Consider the following 17,111-nt stretch of genomic DNA (forward strand, 5'->3'; position numbering starts at 1 on the left):
AGGCCAAGCTGGCTTCTGGGTTTCAGAAACCAAAGTTCAGCTCTCCATCAAAATGATGCAGCTGGGTCTCAGTAACCTGCTATGTTCTTTGGGAAGACAAGGACACCTGGCCCTCCTGTCCTTATTGTGAGACCTGCAGACATCTGGCAGAGAGGGTGTCTTTTCTAAAGGCTACTGTACAAAAGGCTTTCCTTTCAGCAAAGGTTCACGGGTTCAAGATTGTTCACCTCCCAATATCTTGGTTACTTGCCTACAGGAGTCCAAGTGGAATCCATTGGGATAGCCAGATTTCCTCTCAAACCTCTTCTGCCTACCTGAGCAGTTGTGGCAGCCACCAGAACACAGATGCATGAGAAAACCTGAAGTGCTCAGCAGGATGGTGAGACAAAGGAAATGCACCCAGTGCAGATGTTTCTCCTGAGTTCTGTCGAGGTTTGGAGGTTACACACTTCACTTGGATGTCTCAATATACAGCCCTTACATCTAATGTGATGCCATGTCACTGCACTCCCATGGCTGGAGCTGTGTACACAGGCTTGAATGTGATGACATCCTGGCCAGTGACACCAAGTCTGTATCTCATCTCTGAAGCTGCCTGGGGAAATGAAAACTGCTGAAGAGATGGAGGGGCACTAACCAGGCTCCTATTTGCCTGGGAAGGAAAGCACAGCCATACAAGGGCACAGTATAGGAGACCCCACCTCTCTGGTCTCCAGTTAAGCCTCACAGTCAACCTATCCATAGCTCTAAATCAGGACAGATGTGGAGCCTTCAAAATCCCTAAGGATGATGGCCTCCACCTGCCTGGTCCCACTGCCCTGCTAGGGATGAAGTTTTCTCTAATGTCTGACCTACTTCCCTCCAGCTGCAGCTTGCATTCTTGGTCTGCTTATTACACTGTCAGTGCCAAGGAGAGTTTGGCTCTCTAACTGCCCTCCCAGAAGTTGTATCTTTCTGTTAGCAAATGAGTTTGGCAGCAAAGGACACACATACCTACTACCATAGACCAGAGAAAAACTAGCTGAGAGTTTCTCAAACGTGAGCCAGAATTAGAGGGAAATGGTCCCTGTCCTTCTGAAGGCAATGACAGCAGGACTTTGTTCCTTGAAAGGCAGCAGGCAGTATCAGAGGTATTCTCTGAAACCCATAGCTGCAGAATTCATTCACCTGCCAAACAGCATCATCTGCATACAAAAAAATAGTGAGGGGCCCACACAGAAGAGAAGTGTGGGAAACTCTCCCACACCCATGCAGTGCCTGTGGAATTATGATTCAAGTTGAGGCCTTTCTCTTTGAGTGGCTAATTAAGTCAGAAATGACATCTGTCTGTTCTCCAGAAAACTCCTAACACACTTTTGAGCTCTTTAACAGCAGGTGCCACTTTTACATGAAGCATGACAAGCCAGCAAGAGAGTGGCAAAGGCAGGTGTCACAGGCACAACAGCCAATGCTTTCTTCCACCACTTCATAGAATCATAGAATATGCTGAGTTGGAAGGGACCCATCCAGATTATTGAAATACAACTCCTGTCCCTGCATAGGATATTCCCAGGAGTTACTCCATGTGAGAGCATTGTCCAAACACTTCTTGAACTCTGTCAGGCTTGGTGCTGTGTTGGAACCCAGGGCATGGGGAGTATTTTACTGCCTGTCCTGACAAGTCCTGATTCCCAGGAAATTACTGTTTTTAACCTTCTTCCATGGAGAGGGCTTCCAAGAATTTGGGATTAATTGGAATCTGCAAGTGTGTGAAATAGATAATAGTATAGTTTATCACAGGGTGAAAAATTTAGAATTTTGGGTTTTTAGTAGACAGAAGGAGGTAGACAGAAGAACAAATGGAGGATTTTGGGTGTTGGCTGGTTCCTTCTTCTTCATCTACTCCATTTTCTGCTGTGTTGGGGAGAGCCACAATGCAGATGTTGCGTGGCAGACATATAATTAGTTATTGATAGATAAGTAGAAATAAAGTATGTTTTAAGGGTTAATTGGATAAAATAGCTTAAAAAAAAAAAAACCTTGAAACTGTACATCTTGTGACCTTTTTTGCTGTCTTCTCCATGTGTGCTGAGTCTGGTGTAGATGGTACACAGAACTTCTGACAAGATAAAAATAAACAGCAACCTGAAGACAGAAAAAGTCCCGTTCGTCTCTGACTCCTGGCATAGAACTTTTTATTAGGAGTCTCCCACACAGGGCACCCCAAGGGGTCTTACACAGTGCTGTAATCACTTCCCTGGGGAGCCTGTTCCAGTCCCCACCACCCTAACAGTGAAGAACCTTTTGCTGATATCCAGCCTAAACATTCTCTAAATCAGCTTCAGGACTTTTCCTCAAGTCCTGTCACTGGCCTCAAGAGTGTAGATATCAGTATCTGTCCCTCCTCTTCCCCTCACAAAGAAGTTGCAACCGCAATGAGGTCTCCCCTCAGTCTCCTCCAGGCTGAACAGACAAAGTGACCTCAGCTGCTCCTCATATGGCTTCACCTTTAGGCCCTTCACCATCTTTGTTGGCCTCCTCTGGACACTCTCTAACAGCTCAATGTCTTTTATTACCCAGAACTGTCCCCAGCACTCGAGGTGAGGCTGCCCCAGAGCAGAGCAGAGCAGGACAATCTCCTCCCTTGCCTGGCTGTGATGCTGTGCCTGATGCACCCCAGGACACGGGTGGGCCCTTCTGGCTGCCAGGGCACTGCTGACTTATGTTCAACTTGCCACTGACCAGGACCCCCAGCTCCCATTCCATGGAGCTGCTCTCCAGTCTCTTGCTCCCCCGTCTATACACACATGCAGGGTTTCCCCATCCCAAGTGCACAATCCAGCACTTCGCCTTGTTCAACTTCATACTGTTGGTGGTTGCCCAGCCCTCTATTTTATCAGAGTTTCTCCACAGGGCCTCTCTGTCCTCAAGGGAGTCAACAGTTCCTGCAATTAAGTGTCATTGGCAAACTTGCTTGGTATCCCTTTCAGTCCTGCACCCAAGTTGTTAATGAAGATGTTAAAGGGCCAAGGATGGAGCCCTGTGGCAGCTCACTAGGGACAAGTCTCCAGTTTGATGTCACCCCATTGTGAGTATGGTACCCTATACATCATAAATTTTAAAATTCATCGTTTAGAGCATCAGTAGCAGGTTGAGTTTTGCTTTTTGGTTTTTAGTCTGGCTTTGATTGATGCTGACTAAGTGGGAAGACTACCCATGCTTTCCCTGCCAGGGAAAAGAGATTCTGTGCCAATTCATTCACCTGCTGGCTTGGCAAATATACAGTTTCTGGAAATAACTGCCATCACTCTGAAACTATTCCATCAGTGCAAGTACAAAAGTATTGTTTGGTTCAGACTTGGAGCATGGGTTTGGAGCTAATCTCTTTATTGCTGCCATTCATTGCACTCCAGTTTGCATTGCAACGCCATCTTGGAACATGCAGATAGGATTCTCTCCAGCTGAAATTAAAACCATTCCAGGATCAGGACCCAGTATTCTCCATCTGCTATGGAACCAGCTGAGTCAAACTAAAACATCCAAAATACCTGTGGATATGAAAAGTCCTGGATATGAAAACCCCTTTCACTCTCCAGATCTGCTTTTCTTGAACTGTAGATGTTACAGTTAGCATGTAGGGGAGTCACTGCACACAGACATCCCTCTCTGTTTGAACTTCAGCCTTACCTGTCTTCATATAGACTATTTACCTGCTCTCCTCCAAGTACTGCACTCTAATATTTCTTTTAGGTGCTCCTCAATCTCTGATCATTTGATTCAGCACCACTGCTCTTCTCCAGTCTCATTCTTCACACCTCTCCATCTTCACACCTCCCAGCAGTGAAGATCAGCCACTCCTCCCACACTGTAGTAGTTTAATCACTGTATACTTCATTCCTGACAGCCCCTTCATGTATCTCTGCCAGGATGAGTTTTGATCATCTTCCAGCTTTGTCCCAATGCACCAGCCTTCACTTCAACCCTTCCAGCCAGGAGCACCTCTGGAAGTGCCTCCACATCCCAGCAGACCTCCCTGCTACAGGCTCTCTCTCCTTCTACCACTGCTGCTTTCTATGCCAGCCTATTTCCCCAGCATAGCTGATATCCATGCTGACAAACTGATCTTTTCTATGCCTTTGAGTCAGCTCTGGGCATCTGTGCCTCACTGACTTTTTGAGCCAAAGGCTTATCTGTCTGTTTAGCCAGCCCTAATGGATTTTCCGCCTGCAGATTCATCTAATGGCTTTTCTTGAACCACATCCTCAACATCCTGTGTCAATGCGTTACACTGTTTATCTGTATCCTGTAGTTCCTGGGCAATGATAAACAGAGGAACAATCACTCCCTATCTGAACCCTCCATCCCATCATACTACCATATGTGAAAAGCTGTATGTCATATCCCTTTTCAGACATACCTTTTCCAGTTATCCTTCTCTGCATTCCCTTCTGCATTACCAGGTCCTCAGTGAGCTGCAGGAAGCTAGTTTGGCACAAGGCATCGAAGACCAAGTTGCATTATAGATGTATCCAGACCGTTTTGGGGTTTTCTTTAAATCAGTGCAGTACAAAAAAGAAAAAAAAATTAAAGAAAACCCAGAAAGGTAGCACAGTCCTTAAAATCTGGCTGTGAATTAAAGCAGAATTCTGAATTCCTGACATAATGCAGGCCAGGCAGCTTAGGATGCTATTTCCATGCCTTAGGCAGCAAAAACAAAGGCTGTTTGTGTAAGAAGAGTGAGAAATAAAGCACTGGGTAGGACACACAGGGCTTCACTGCAGCTATCTGCATATGCAGTTTTCTGTGGATATTTTAAATGTGCTCATGAAATTACATCAGTATCTAGGGCTTTCCAGTACCAGATAGCCTTCAGGCTCCAGGAAACTTCTGAAGACTGGTCAGAGCCAGTGGAGGGTCAGCACTGTGCTCCTAGCTTAGCCTGAGATGACAGCAAGTGGGATGAGTCCCACAGAGGGCTCCCTGAGCAGGCTCAAGGACTGCAGGTGAGTGCTACACCTGCCTTGCATGACACTGTCATGCCAGGGAGCTCCAGGGGTAGGAAGGACAGCAGGTAATGACACAGGTAGACATGAAAGTTTAAAAAGGGTTAGTTTGGAAACAGCTCAAAATAAAAAACTGGATTTCCTGAGGAAGTTTTGCTTTTCTGCAGGAGTTGAAGACACTTGCAGATTTCCAGACTAATAGACTAAAACCACTATATGGTCATCTGCCGGTACTGGTAGTGGCCAGTGGCACCAGTGAAGCAGAGCCCCACAACAATGAAAGGTGTGTGAAACACTTCTAGTGCCATTAATCTTCCAAACTCACACAACTGAGTTTGACTGCAAGACAGGCAGAAATAAGAGTACAAATGCTGCTAATTTTTTTATCTATGTAAGGTAAGCTGCCATGAAGTCATAGAGAAGTTCATGTTGCAAGTCATGTCAGGGAAGGAAGTATAGGTAAGACATTGTAAAACTCTTCAGAAATATACATAAAATAATGACTAGTTTCTCAAAATTGAGAGAAAGAGAAGGTAGAGAAATTGTCACTTCAGTTCCCTCTTTACACATTAAATGCATTTTCTCTATCAAGCTTAAGAAGCTCTATTCTAGTAACAGCCCACATACAAATAAACACCAAATCAAAGGTCTCAAAACAAAGAGATTCCCCAAGTTAAGAGCAGGATATCTTTAGTGAAATAGGATTTTTTTAAACCTCAAGAATGACCAAAATATACTCAAGGATATCCTTTGATATTTTTTCTTAATTCAGCGCATCAACCTATAAAGCAGATATGTGTGCTGCAGAGAAAGTTAGGAATTCTTAACCACTCAACTGAGTTCAACATGCATAATGAACATTGGGAAGGAAACATGAAACACAAGGACAAAGACAGACTTTCTAGGTGGATTTTAGCTGTGGGTTTCCTTGCTTTAACTTAGGAAAACTTCTAATATCATCACCAGGTTTTTGCTTCTAGTATCATGACCAAATCACAGGCAAATTTAGACTGGGAGGGACCTCAGATGGTCCACAGCACAAACTTTCAGTCAAAATAGGGTTAGCCTTTAAGTCAAGTCAGGCTTTTCACAGCCTCATTCATGTGAATTCTGAAAATCTCCAGAGGTGGGGGTACTAAAGTCAAGAAAAACATCCTGCTAAGCCCCTGTCTGGATAATTGTGAACTCAGTCAGTCATTACACGCCAATCACAAAAGCAGGTACTGGTCGTACACAGTGCTCTGCCTCCATGAGGATGAGTCACCTACCCCACCCTCTCCAGGCCGCAAGTCAACACAGCCAGTGAAGTCCTTCTCCACTTACAGTCAATGTTCAAACTGGCTCAGAGGACTCCTGCCTTCAAACTGTCATCCCTTCAACAACCATAAAACATAACTCAGGAGAGAAAGTCAGCTGTTGTGTTAGGGAACAAGAATACCACCTTGGGACCCTAAGGGCAAAGTCCAGCAGAACATGCTGAGAGCTTGGAGAGGAGACATGTATGGTCTCCTCTGTGAGATGAGATGCTCTAGTGGTGACTAGCTGGAGAACAGAAATTCCTGCAGGAGGCCAGGTAGCTGCTGTTTGGTTAATGGCAGACTGAGAGATGTCACCTACTTCCAGAGAACACTGCAATCTGCACTGAGTGACATTATTTAGGTGATCATCCTGTTCAAGTTTCTAGCTATGCATCATCCTGGGAAGCTCTTCCCACGATTCCTCCTCTTTGCTGCTAAAAACACAAATGCCTTATTATTTTGCCAAGTAATAACTTCTGCTTCCAGCTACTGGCTTTCATTGTGGTTTGTCAGCCCAATTGAAGAATCCATTATCTATAAAGACAAAAGCGATTTTTGATCTTTTCAATTCCACAGAAACCAAGAGTTCACCAAAATACAACCTGGAGACCAAGAAAGACAAAAGCATCAACTTTCCACTTGAGCTTTTACCTATAAAATCTCATAGAAGGCTTGGGTTTTTCTGCTCCAAGACTTGTGTTGCCTGGCAGGATGCATCACACCCAGAACTACTGCACAAGAAGATTAATGTATGACAGGAGCATGAGCTTCAAATAGATGCAAGAGGCTGTAAAGTCAAACCCTTCAATCCCTATTAACCCTTTATATACCATGATTTTTAAGACTGTGAGACACTGAATTCCAATTGATTTCTATGGAACATGTCAGATGCCAGGCTATCATTAGCAAAATCAATCTTTTCAATTAAGACTCGAGCATCAGTTGCTGACATAAAGACCTTTTGCAAATTCAAAGGGAAACAGCCATGACCACAGGCAGGAGGGGTCAGAAGACAGACTCTGATCCTCCCTGACTGCAAGGAAAAGAGCCTCTCATGTAAAGAAACTGAACATTACAAGAGCAGGAACTTGGAGCAATGCTATTCTGATTTTGTTTTTGTTCCTCTATGTGTGCATTTTGGTATTCAAATTAAATTAGAGAAAATGGCAGAGAAAAATAATGTGAACTAATTACATTTAAGTAGATGTTAGCAAGACAATCTTTGACCACTTCTACTTGTCTCTTGCAATTAAAGAGCTGTCTGGATTCTCTGTGCCTATTACCCTGCAATTTTGTTGCCAGCACAGGCTCCTTTTACAGAGCAGATAGACTAGAAGAAACCAAGGGTAACAAGGAAGATTGGTCCTTCCTGGCATCATTCACATTACAGGTGGTGCTCCTAAAAACATCAGTGTTAGGCTTCCTAGAAACGAGCACTGCAACTCTGACAGCAATTCAGGCAAAATGGTAGCTATGCTTTTCTAAGGCAATATGGTTTACATTTTTCAAGATTTGTGTATTCTTGCTTAGGGAAAACACTGTGAAACACTGGTTTAAATAACTTGTTATAACCTCAATGTAACCATGTGAAAGATGGCTGAGAGCCGAACAGCACTGGCAGAGTCAAATTTGCTGCAGCCCAGAAGGCAAAACTGCACAGATACCCGACAGGGTAGCTGTGGTGCTACAGGACTCAGCACAGATCAATGGTGTGACACTGGGGGCCATTCAGGGGCAGCCCTTCAGGGGTCCTTTGGCAGACTGGCAAACGTCCTACATGCTAACACCCCATGGCCAAACAAGATCCAAGTGAGGCTGGACTAGGACAGACAGTTCAGGGAGAGATCTGCTGCTCCCAGACCTGTGCACATGTTCTTGTTCACCTGCTGTATCAGTCCACGTCCCAGGCCACAGAGTGAGCCATGTCTGAGAAAAAAGCATTGCCCACCAAGCACTTCTCATGCACCCTACCACTGATTCTCAGAAAAGCTGGGAGGGGATCCAGAGATTTCAAACTCTCCCAAGGAGGAATTCAGACCTTTTAACATATGCTCTGGAAGGCAAGTTTAAATCACAGTATTTGTAGAGCAAGAACTGATTAATTTTGGCTCTTGGGAGTAAACCCAGTATTTGCCTTGGCCCCTCCCACTCTTTTTTTTCTGACTGTCCCTACTGGACTTTATGTACAAGATCCTCAAGTCATGAGGATCCTATTTCCTGTATTAATGCAACCCTGACAGCCTTGCCCAGTCACCTTTTTCTGGGAGGAGCCCTCCCCCAAGCATTGCTTCCTCTCCTGTTTAAGCACAACTCCCAGTACCGCAGGAGGAAGAACAAGATGGAGTTTGGCCTCTGTTGCTTTCCTGGATGCTATCTTATCAGCTTTCATGAACTTTGTCTTAATCTCAGCTATAAAAATACCACAGCTGCTGGGATTTTCTTCTGCTCTGTCTTCCTTATCATTTTCCTAGGTGACTTTGTCCCCCAGAGGGAGAGAAGCAGTGCAGAGTCATCAGTTGCAACCTCCTCTCTGCAGGTAGGTCCATGTTTCTTGGCACAGAGATAAAAAGCAGGCTATTCACCAGACTGGAAGGAAACTCTTCAACAAACCAGAGCCCAGAAGGATGCTCAGAAGAAAGAGCGAGAGAGACACCAAACTTTGTGCACTGGAAAATCTGAAACTGTGTGAGCAGAGCAGGGAACAGGTCAACAAGGGAAGAGAGAACAGGGCTTGGAGCTGCACACTATCATTGGTCCTACTCTTGGCAGCAGCATGTCTCCAAGCTTTAGAAAGGATTTTGCTTGGCTGAGGGTCAGAAAGTCCCATTTGTGAATTTCAAAGTGCTTTAGAAATAGTAAGCATCAGCATTACACTAATAGAGCCCTGCAGGGTGTATTTTCAAAATGGGGAATTGCTGGCAAGCCTGTAATACCACAGAGGGGAAATCCCTGGAAACACCAGGCCAGTCTAGCTTCTACTTACAAGCCAGTATAACCCTGTGAGTATCAAAATCTCTCAGCCAATACAGTCTCATGGATGATGTAAAGGTCTTTCCTGTTTCTCCTGAGGAGAGGCAGGAGGCACGTCAGCATAATTGCAGTGTGCTGCAGGCTGCTTGCCTCACTCAGCTCTGCAGCCAGAGCAGCTTTACAGCGTGCACTTACGGGAAGCCACGGAATGACTACATGTGAAACACCTCACCACACCACCACTCCAGTGCCTTCTTGCCACGGGAGCAAGAGACCAGACCGTCTGTGCTCCTGCTGTGCATCAAGAGGTGGCCAGAGACAGCTCTTTCAAAGCACAGCTGCTGTCCAGCCTCACCAGGGATGCCCTTGGCTCCGAGCAGCAGTTTAGTAGCAACCACCAGCAACCACCCAGACAGCCCACTGGCCAGCTGTAAGATCACTGGTGTTTATAACTGGGAGTCAGGAACATTCAGATAAGGTGCTGGCATTTTGTGGGGCTTTTTTGTTGAAGCAAACACTTCAAACAAAGTTTTCCTATGAGAGTGGAGAACAGGGTGTGGCTGTTAAGGACCAGCTGAGTCCCCTTGAACCAGCCAAGAGTAGATACTGGGGAAATGATCTGGCACAGTTTCCCTCCACACTGTTTCCTCACTGAGTCTCTGTCATACCCTGTCACAGCCCATTCGCCAGTAGTTTTCCCATCAAAATCCCTGCCTGGGGAAATCAGGATCTAACAAGGTAGCATGAAGACTTCATGCTATGCAGCCACTGTGGATCAACGAATACAAAAAAGTCAGAGGCAGCAAACTGACCACAAATTATGAGGAGCCTGCAAGGTCATGCATAAAATACAGCTTAGCCTGCCCCAAGGCAACCGTCTGTCACTCAAAGAATCACCTTTTTTTTCTGGGATATGCCAAACCTTTCAGTTCTCTCCCTAAGCCTCTGTAACAGTGAGTGCTTGGGCACCTGAGGTTTACAGCACAAGGATCTGCTCTGTACTCAGCTATTCATCCCCAAAACACAGCTCACACCACATTTAGGCATCTGGCAGTCCAGACAGCCTACAGGCAAGAGAGAACTCCCCCTTGCAGAAGCACCATAAACCTGTTCCAGAGACAGCAACCTGCCCAGTACCAACACACCTAGAAAGAGACTCACAGACTTAGGCAACTGAAAATCCACTCATTATCCAGCTCCTAACAAATGTAGCGGACACAGAAATGTGAAAATATTATCCTTTACTGGCATTTGCAGAGCGGGAAATTTCCTCAGAGGGGACAAACCAGCATACTTGAAAGACAGGCAGTAATTACCCAGGCAGAAAAGGAGAATGAGAAATATACAACATCTGGAGATACCCTGACCTGCCACCACGTAATCCACCTGCTGCACAGACACAGCCAGCAGCCAGATGGATGAACGGGATGGAGGTGATCAGTGCTGCTGGTCAGGCAGGGGACAGTGGTCTCCCTCACCCCTGGACTAGCAAAAACAGGCACACTCATGCTCAGATGCGTTGCCTCAGAGGAAGAGGGGCCAGGAGGAACTTAGGGCAGAGTTGGGGTGCAGGCAGCAGAATTGTGTGGCTCTTTGTCCAGTACCTGGGTCTCACATTTCCTGTCTAAGGCAGCTCTACTGAGATAACGGGCAGTGATTTTTTGCTACAGCGTAACAGATTGTATGAATTTGAAACACAGCTCATTGAAGCCATAACAATAGATGTCATAATGCTAATTCACCAAATAACAGCAGCACAGATGAAAACACATCATTTTTTCCTGTCTCTAAGAAGCAACCAGCTCTCGCCTATTCTGCCTCCCAATGCCCTAGAGTTTCCTGAAATGCTCACAACCAAAACATGAACTCCCTCGTGTCTCCATCAGTCACTCCCTATCTCTGATCAAACCAGGAGAGATCAGAGCTCTCCAAAGAGGGCACAGCCAGAGGAAGAACAAAGGGAACAGCAGGGCTACACAGGCTGCTCCTTTGTTAACCCACTGGGGAGCCTGCACTGGAGAAGCTTAAAGGCAACCATCAGTCAACCTTCTCCCAAATGTTCCCTGAATCCTCAGCATAAATCACTTCCCTTGAGCACCCAAGGGGCCAAAAGAGGCTAAGCCTGTCCAGGTAAATACCCTTCACAAGGACGACAGCACAGCGTCTTCTTAGAAAGTATAAATAAAAAGGGCTGGGGCTGAGGCAGGGTGGCATGGAAATCAGGAACAGACAGGATGCTCCAGAGCATGACAAGGAGGGCACCACTCCCTGCAAAGTGAACTATGTGTTCAGACACTGCACATAGCTGGCCCCACCGGGCCATAGGTCTGCAAAGTGCTGTCTGTTACACATCCCTTCACAACAGCCTGTCTTGGCCTTTGACAGAGCTGCGGCATCAAAGCCAGACCCACGGAAGAAGCAGTCTTCAAAGCTGTGCTGCCTGAAAATAAGACTCCTTCAAGGTGCCAGTTCCCCGTTCAGGGGGAAGTGGGACCAGGGGATCCCGGTGCCAGAGAGTCATTGATGTGGCTGTCGTCACGCTCAGTGCAAGATGCGACCTACCCTGACATCAAGCACCCGAATTCCCCACAACTCGCAGGAAAGAGGCCAAATTTAAGTCATCGCACACACAGCCACAGGTCAGGCTTCTGTATAAATAATAAGCGAAGTTATACAGATGCCAAACCGTGCCACCGGCGGCAGGGCTGGCAGCAGGCGTAGCCTTCCCGACCAGGCACCAGGACGGCTCGGGTCGGCAAGAAGCCCTGTTGCTCCGCGCACCGCTGCCTGCAGACCCCCGGTCGGAGGGCTCCCGCCGCGGGCCGGCTGCCAGTCCGCCACACCCCGCGCAGAAAACCCCGCCGGCAGATCCCTGCAGGAATAGCCCTGGCGCTACCGCCGAGCGAGAGAATCTTACCCGCCGAGGGCGCGACCAGCACCGGCTGCCCCGGTCGCGGCCGGCCGGAACGCCCCGCTCCGCCGCAGCACGGGGGATGCCCGATGCCCGCGGCGCTGGGCGCCCAGGGCATCCTCCGGCCGTCGGTGCCCGCCGCTGCAGGCGGCTGCCCCAGCTCCTCACAAAGCGGGGTGGGGCCGGAGGGAGCTGCGGCACCCCCGGCGCAAGGCGGGCAGAGCGGGCGTCCCCTCCCGCTCCCCGGCACCGCCGAGCTCCGCAGGCCCTGGGCTGCGGCAGGTGCCCGAGCCGGCCCTGCCCGCGCCTGCCCCGGCCCCACGCCCCGCACCACCACCCGCGCTCTCGTACCTTGCCGCTGGCCACGGGGGTCTGGACGTGCGCACGGGAGCCGCGCCGCGCCAGCCCAGCCGGGCCCGCCCGCGGTCCCCGCCCCGGTCCGCCCCCGCGCCGCGCCCCGCAGCCGGGAGGTGCCGGCGGGCACCGGGGCTTGCCGCTGGCCCCGTGGAGCTCCCAGGAGCCTAACCGGGGCGATCAGGTCTGCGGCCGTGCCCGGCCCCTGGGCGCAACCTCCCGTGGCCAGCGAGGGTTTGTCCTGGTGCCGAGACGGGGAGAGCCCCTCCGAAACCACAGCAAGGTGTTCCGGTGCATCTCCGCTACCCTAGGCTTGGGAGCCATCCCACCCGAGCCAATGACGGTGCCATTCGCCGTCACCATCGCCGCTGCAGGTGGGTCCTCGACTCTGTGCCCAGAGGCACATGGTGAAAGGTGGTTGCGTGATCCTCCTTACGAGATCGACCTGACAGCATCAGGACGTTGCCGTCACTTGCAGTGAGTGCCACAGGCCTTGCATTAGCTCAGAGAGCTTCTGAGTTCTCTGTGCCCACCAGGTACCGCGCATCCTGAACACTGCACACACCCCTGCGACTGTTTTAATGTGCCAGCCTTAGCTGGCAGCCTCTGGCTGTCTCAGTAGTCCCTGGCAGATGGAGAGAGACTGGCCCAAAGCTGCAGGCCCTTTACTGATGGCATATGGCTTTAGAAAGCTTCTCACAGAGCTCACACTCATACTTTGGGGTCAGCTGGTACCTTGGCAGCACTGCAAAACTCCTCAGTGCCCTGAATAAGGAACTTGGTAAGTAGACAGCAGCACCCAAGATCAAATAGCAGAGGTTTCTTTTGCCAGGTCACCACCTCAGCTAACATTGTTCTGGTCCTGTCTGATTAATCAGAGTCTGAGACAGATAGCTCATCTACATACCTTAGTCCCATCACTCATTGGGTGGCAGAGCAGCTCTGGGCTGAGCTAACAGCTGTGACAAGACTATGAGACTCAGTGTCCTTCACAAGTGAGATGCTGCAGATCAGTGTAAATGAGCAAACAGAAAAGCATACGTGCCCAAATGATAGTGTGGATGCTGTTACCAATTATTAACTCCTCAAGGCAAAGTACTATTTATCAAGAAGCTGTATATCAACCTTAGCACATGTAGACAAAGACAGAAGGGGTAGAGGCCTCGTGAACCCTTCCAAAAAAATGTCTCAAACACTCTCAACCGAAGCAACAACAGGCAACACAGCAGGATTGAAATCACTGGAACAGTAAGAACTGCTGTCCTTAGCTGAAAGATAATTCCATCAAGGGGAGATCACAACCACCAACCCAGCGACCACTTCCTCACTACAGACCCCTACACTACAAGTAAAAGAAGAGACTGCATGTATGATGTCATTAGCACATCTGTCAGGACACCTCAAGTCCTTTTGGAGAAGAAAAATGATGCCTGTGAAAGGACCAGATCACTGAATGCTTCAAGGGTGTTGAGCAGAATTTCAGAACCAACCGGCAACCACCAAGAGTGATCTTCATCCTTTGCTACCAGGTGCCAGCCCAGGACATCCCAGGAGACTGAGGCACTTCAGCAGATACGCCACCAGACAACTGTGGAGAAGCAATATCCATGGATGGAGCACAGGAAGGAATTCCTGTGGACACAAATTGTGGCTGCTAGTGCAGCAGCTGTCCTGGGCCTGCCATGCCTACAGGAATTGAGATGACTTCTGGTAGCCCTCAGGATCCTTGCAGTATGTGCACACATGTTTCCCATGGAGAAGTACAAGACAGGTCAGGTACTGATGCACAGATGATTTCCAGTGCTTCCTTTAACACATGTTGTGCTCCAACCCTGAGTAAACTGTAGAAGATTGCATGCAGGACTGACAGAGAGACAAAGACATCTTTGTTTAGGGTCTTTAGGGGGAAAGATTTCTTTCACCTACAGCTCTGTCCACTGTAGGCATCCGGCTGTGCTACTCATGTGCAAGTGCCATTCCTGAGAGCTGTATTAGGTGCTGACAAAGTGAATGGTTTTGCTCCCAAGTCCCCTTTGCAGTCTTAAACTTGGTGGCTGCACCTGGGGTGTCCTTCGTGATTGGGGTGAATCTCTGAGGTGTTCCCCGAGATGTCTCAACTGGTCATCCAGCAGCAAGAGCCTGGTTGAGCAACTGCTGCTGACAGCCTGTGTCCACAGAAGTGGCTTTTGGGAAAGAGCTCTCCCACACAACACTTCTGCTGTGCAAAGGGCCTCCAGCAGCCAACATGTTTGTGCTTTCTATTGAGATCCATCAGCAGAAGTTGGACCAGCATGTTCTGTAACTCTCTGCCATCCCACACCATTAGGTACCAGAAATCAGGCCAAGAGGCAGGGTGGTATCCCATCCATCTCTTTCTGGCCCATGCAAAATAGTGAGAAGTGGAAAGCTACCACTCCAGCAGAGTTGGTTATGAAGGGGAGCCTGACAGCAGTGCAACAGAACAACACTCCTGTTAGCCAGGAGCAGTATCTCAACCTGTGGCAAGCCACTGGAAGAGCAGAGCTGGCACCTGTTGTGGCTGGTTTGCATTTCAGGAGCTACATAGCATGGCCACATTCATGGTGTCTGTGCAGCAATGATGAAGCAGTTCATCCAGCTGGGCATACCTCCCTGGGAGCAAGGTCCTGACTGGCATGGAGCATTTAGAGAGTTGGATGAGAAGAGACAGAAGGGAACTAACTTTCTGCACAGTGATATGCCTTGCAACTCCAGGAAAGGCATGACCAGTTTGCAGATATGATATCCTCAGGTATATTTAATTCAAGGCTAAGTTATACCAGAACACAGCCCAGTACATCTGCACTGAAGGGGAGACACTGCAGCAAACACTGAACTCTTCTTTATCCCTGCCTGCAGAGGACAAGGGGCCTGACGTGGCTCTGGATGGAGACATGTGGAGGAAGCTGCTAATTAGTTATGACCAATTAGCTTCATCTTTAACAAAAACTTCACTGGTTCCTATTTTTCCTACTGTAATTATTTCCAGCCCCATGCAGCTCACTAAAACTAACTGTGCCACAGGTATGCGGGCAGGTGGCATGGAGGGCACAACACCTACCAGCCTTGGGACTGATTTAAAGCACCATTGCAATGGTAGTGCCAAAACTGGAAGCCTTTTCAGAGTTTGTGGCATTGGCATTTCCCATCAAGTGCAATAGCTTTTATGATGTTGAAAAATGTTATTGGAAGATGCAGAAAAAAAATGTCAATTGGTTTTAATTTTGTTTTGGAACTTTTCCTCCCTGCAAAATGCTGCCCATAGACAATACTTTTCTACCAACAAAATGACTCTGTAAAAGAAAAATATGTAGGCATTATTTTCAGCATGGAATTGTGATGTTGGGCTGAGTACTATTTTTTTCCCAAATGATAAGGACAGTAGAATAGAAAAGCATTTTACTCTTATCAAATAAAGGGAACAATATAGACTTGGAGGAGTAGACAAAAAAACTCATGCAAAACACAAACACTATGTCAGCTTAGCTTTGCAAGGCTGACAAAGCAGAAGTTATGCAAAGCAATGATATTGCACTTACTCAAAATGAGAGTTGAGGAACAGGCACCTAAAAAGGACACTGGACATAAAAGACAAACCCCAAAGAACCATATAGGGACTTCCAATAAGGTGTGCAACTATGTAAAATAAAGTAATACACATACATCAAGTAATCAGGGATAGCCAATGAGTATGTCATCAGTGTGTATGATTAAAAACTCTCAGTTTTGAGCATTTACCCAATGTTCAGGGCACTCAGTTTGAGGAAGGATTCTCTGAGTGACCAGCACACTGCAATAAAGAATGCAGCTTTCTAATACTCAAACCTATGTTAGAAAGTTTTTATCTGTACAATTTTGGTATTACAAGGGGGCTTGAAATTTAATTCTGCTTACCCTGGATATTGCTCCAAGTCTCCAAGCTTCGAACAGCTTGACACCAGAATGTGCCAGAGGTTCTTTGTCATAAAAAATAAGCTCGAAACCTGAGCAGATACTGATCCAATAGCTGGAGTCTCAAAGACAGACTTTGCACTTTGCAGGAAGCTGTCATTTAATAACAAGGAGAAATAAGGACTTCATCTCAAAGGTAGTGGACCATGTGACCAAAGCAAACATCTAGCTGCAGTAGAGTACGGTACATTTCACCCCAAATGTGTCATGGTTACAATACCTTCTCTTCCACTGACTAACCCAGTGTACTGTTTTCCCCCCTGGAGAGCTCCTGAAGTTCAACAGAAAGCACATAGATAATCTCATGATTTAGCATCTCCGTGCAGGCCCCAGCTTCTCACTGAACTTAGGAAAGGGGTTAAATTATCTCACCTGGCATTATATAATATCAGCTTGGAGCACTGTGGCTCGGTCATTGGAAAGTGTTTGTCTTCTTGCACTTGGCATGTCCCTAGACAAACTAGAGCTAATGTTTTGTAAAGGAGCTCTTAGCACTAGGAGATGGCTGGAGAAGTCTCAGCATTTTCTCAGGCCACAAGTGAGCTCTTAAATGGGAAGAGAGCAAGCCTGAGGCCTTGTGTCTGGCAGGAGGTTGCCCAGCCTGCAGACTGGAAAAGAAACTCAGCA

The 17,111-nt window shown here is 47.6% G+C and overlaps 1 protein-coding gene across 2 annotated transcripts in view; it reads right to left on the reverse strand.

The window, feature by feature from the left end:
- The window catches only part of CORO2A (coronin 2A), a 57,521-nt gene extending 44,686 nt beyond the window's left edge, over positions 1–12,835 (reverse strand). The window contains exon 1 of one of the 2 annotated variants that reach the window (XM_071424536.1): positions 12,513–12,835. The gene's annotated coding sequence lies outside the window, so the exon portion shown is untranslated. Of the gene's footprint in view, positions 1–12,167; positions 12,313–12,512 lie in introns of those variants that run through there. The other variant, XM_071424537.1, reaches the window with a different exon arrangement.
- Positions 12,836–17,111: the final 4,276 nt, after the last annotated feature.

This window comes from Agelaius tricolor, unplaced genomic scaffold, assembly GCF_023055355.1.
Source record: "Agelaius tricolor isolate 1412-34295 unplaced genomic scaffold, bAgeTri1.0.p SCAF_4, whole genome shotgun sequence".
NCBI lineage: Eukaryota > Metazoa > Chordata > Aves > Passeriformes > Icteridae > Agelaius > Agelaius tricolor.